The sequence below is a fragment of the Nuphar pumila genome, chromosome 10, assembly GCF_984573655.1.
Source record: "Nuphar pumila chromosome 10, dmNupPumi1.hap1.1, whole genome shotgun sequence".
In the NCBI taxonomy this organism is placed as follows: Eukaryota; Viridiplantae; Streptophyta; class Magnoliopsida; order Nymphaeales; family Nymphaeaceae; genus Nuphar; species Nuphar pumila.
In genome coordinates this window covers 77756554-77760022 of record NC_143258.1, presented here as the reverse complement: position 1 = coordinate 77760022, position 3469 = coordinate 77756554, and the positions used below count along the sequence as shown (strand labels likewise).

The 3469-nt window shown below is 46.8% G+C and overlaps 1 pseudogene across 1 annotated transcript; it reads right to left on the bottom strand.

Annotated features, from left to right (window-relative positions):
* Positions 1–735: 735 nt before the first annotated feature.
* Positions 736–2091, bottom strand: LOC149826929 (protein RETICULATA-RELATED 3, chloroplastic pseudogene; annotated as a pseudogene). Its single transcript, XR_016435123.1, has one exon. The product of XR_016435123.1 is annotated as a protein RETICULATA-RELATED 3, chloroplastic pseudogene (transcript).
* Positions 2092–3469: the final 1378 nt, after the last annotated feature.

Genomic DNA, 3469 nt, shown 5'->3' with positions numbered 1-3469 from the left:
CCACTATGCATTTTCACACATTGGAGACAACAATCCCATTAAGCTGCAGCATTTCTCATCCAAAACTTCTCTTTCTTCTGATAATAATTCTGCGAGGCTTGGTACAGCAGAAAACCAGTTTCCCCAATGCTGCATATAGGAAATAAGTAAAGTGTAATTGCGTATAAGCTGCCAAGAAACCCTGAAGAATCAGTTAAGGATATGAATAATTACATCGCCAAAGTTGAATGGAGTAAAATACTTCCCCTGAAACTTCAATCTGGTCTATAAAGTTTGAACCATGGGTACGTTTATCTCTGTCAGCAAGCAACAGGTTTGCCAGATAGCCCTGATCCAGGAACAAAGACTGATCATAGGCCAAGATACTAACTTGGTTTCACGAAAGTGAATAGACACCAGTTCGTCACTCATGGCTTGGTTTGACAAGTCCAACAACCTCTAATGCTGCAGATAACGCAAGCAGTAAACAATATCTTTCTCCCTTGACAAGAAGCTTTCGTGGCATATAATAAACCAGTCTACCACCCTTTTGACCAAGTAAATGAACAATCATTTACCGCAACACGCTATTAGAATATCTGTTCCCACCTGTAGAACACATTTCCTAATGGAAATTCAAATAGAAAACAACCAGCCTACCATTCAAACAACTGTGAAGCGGCAATTAGAAGATCAAACCATCCGAAAATCAATAAAAAAAAAATAGCAATTCCACCCAACTGAGATCACACGAGAGCAAAGGAAACTGATTCTCACTTAAATAACTCAGCAATTTATTCAATACGTATTCAAACTTTCAAAGCCAGCCAAATTTAACATAATCACAAACTCTGTCGCCTCCTCTTCCTTCCCTTATGTGTAACCTAAATGGAAAAAACGAATGGGAACAACCAACTACTTGTATTGATTCTGCTGACCCCTCTTGAGATCCCCATCGCCATCATCCCGATCCACCAGTATCACCTCTTCCTCCGCCTTCTTCTCCTCCACCACCTTCTGAGACCCCGTCAGCCTCGCAAGGACGACGAACGAGACCCCTCCCAGGACGTTGTTGAGGCACCTCAGCGCCACCACCGACGTCCGGAACCCCAACGGCGGCAGCGACCGGGCGAGCAGGAACTCGATCCCGTTCAGCGTCTGGTACCTCAGGTTGCTGCTCACGCCCATATGGATCGCCCAGGTGACCGCGTTCAGCACGGTGGGCGGCGCCTTGTTCTGCGACTCGAATGCAGGGTCCATTCGCCTCCGCAGGGCGATGAGTCCGTTGGAGATCGCCGTGCCGACGATCCCGGCGGCGAATCCGACGGCCGCAAACACCGCCCCCTTGTAGACGAGCGTCCCCGACCTCTGGATCAAGTTGTAAGGGCCGGGCTCGAACATGTGGCTCTTGGGGCAAGCGGAGAATATCGCGGCGAGGGAGCTCGACGCCGGAGACGCCGACGCCACGGCCGCCGTCGGGGCGAGGAGATACATGAGGACGAAGTTGAGGATCGATCCGACGACGAGGGTGCTGAAGACGAAATCGAGCTCGTTGAGGCCAAAGTTGGGCCGGGACGCCATGTCGCCGATCACGCAGGCGGAGACGCCAACGAGCTCCTCCATCAACACCTTGAACAGGAATTGGGGGTCCGCCCTAACCCTAGATCGCCACCCCTCGAGGAAAAGCCCTAAGATTCCCCCGCCGTAGTCCGATCTCCTCTCCTCCCCCTCCTCTCGGGAACCTCCGCCACCGCCGCCACCGCCTCTGCCTCTCCTTCCCCCTCCTGCTCCGCCACCGCCGATGGTAGTTCCGGCGTCATCGCCGACGGCAGCACGAGTTAGACTTTGGATTCGAAGTCCCGCCGGAGGGGAGGGTTTCAGTGAGATCCCGACGGGAGCGTGGCCGGAATCGAGGCTGTAGTTCGCCGGAAAATAAACGGGGAGGTGACCGGAGAATTTAACGGCGGCGAAGGTGGTGGTGGTGGTAGCGGGGAAGCGAAAGTGAGGGGTGGCTGAGAGGCGGAGCTGAGCCATGGTGGTGGCGCAGAGGGCGATGCTCCTTCCTGGGAACGGTTCTTCAAGGGTATTTCGGGCCGTACCGTCAAATTATTACCGAAGTAACCAGACAAACTAGTAGAAAGGGGACCTGAAATTTCAAAATAATGGATCGGATTTGGTCTGACCTTCGATCCAAATTTGACCTATTATTCTTGGTAAAATAATATACATACGAAAATATATGGCTGTTCAATTGGATACGGATCATAGCTACAAAGAGCTATTTGAAGCCAAAAATAAGGAAAGCGGGTGTCAAAAAAACAAATAAATAGTAGGGATGCTTGAAGGCCTGAACCATAACATAATTAATTTCAAAGTAACAGTGAAAAAGGAAACATGGAGGAGTGAGATCGGCATGGAACCAAGTAAAAAGCATCCACTTTTTCAAATGCATAATTTTCATCCCACTACTACTTTCCAAACAGAGCCCAAAAAGAAAGCATTTTTCTTGAACAATGCTTCTCTCTCTCTCTTTTTTTCTGAAGGGATATAACGAGAATACCCTTATTGGCCAGAAAAAGCTAGGGTTTGGATTTAAACACTGTTGTTTTTAAAATGACCAAAAACCCCTCACGATGAAGTACTTAGTCTAAATTTAGATAAATCTAAGCCGTCTAATTTAAATCCTTAAGTCAGACCCCTCTCATATTCATAAAGGCTGGTAGGGTTTTTGGATTTGATCATGGGCTATTTTGTAAACAAGTAGCTCTGGTTAAAAGATCATTTGCGTCTATTAACTACGACCTGAAAACGTTTTGGTCATTTTGGGTGGGAATCTTTTGATTTTTAGTGGACCCCATAAAAGAATCTCGGGTTACTCTAGAATTTGTTTTTTGGGGTTTGGTGAATCACACGATGCGTGCAGCACTGCAGGTCAGGTGCCATACCACACAGTTTACACACGGGTGAGGAGCCTACCCGGACTCCAACGACCCATATAGGGAATCTGGGAATCCTTATGGGTTTGCAGATCTCCGAATGCGCCGTGCATACTGCTGAGTGCGCCCTGTGGACGAATCGAGCATGATCCGGAACCTAATGGATGCAAAAATAGGATCCGAACTTTAAGTGCTAGCACTGGGTGCAAAAGGACCCAACTTAGGCATGAAAGGATCTGAGATAAAAAAATTTGTTTTGTGGGCTGGGAAGTTCAGTGCAGGACATGAGATTTCATGACATTCAAAATCAAGCTGAAATTATTGCTTGATATAAAATCTCTAGGTATGATAAATATTTATGATAAAAAAAAAGACTAAAATTCATTTTAAAGAAAGCAGCACAAGTTTTAACTGGCTTTTTTTATTGATAATTTACACATAGGTGCGTAATAACCCTGACACCACTCGGTTCTTTGGTAAATGGTAACTCTGACATTATTTTAGACGGACCATAGATATTTATGCAAATTAATCTGGATCCGACCCATTTTCAG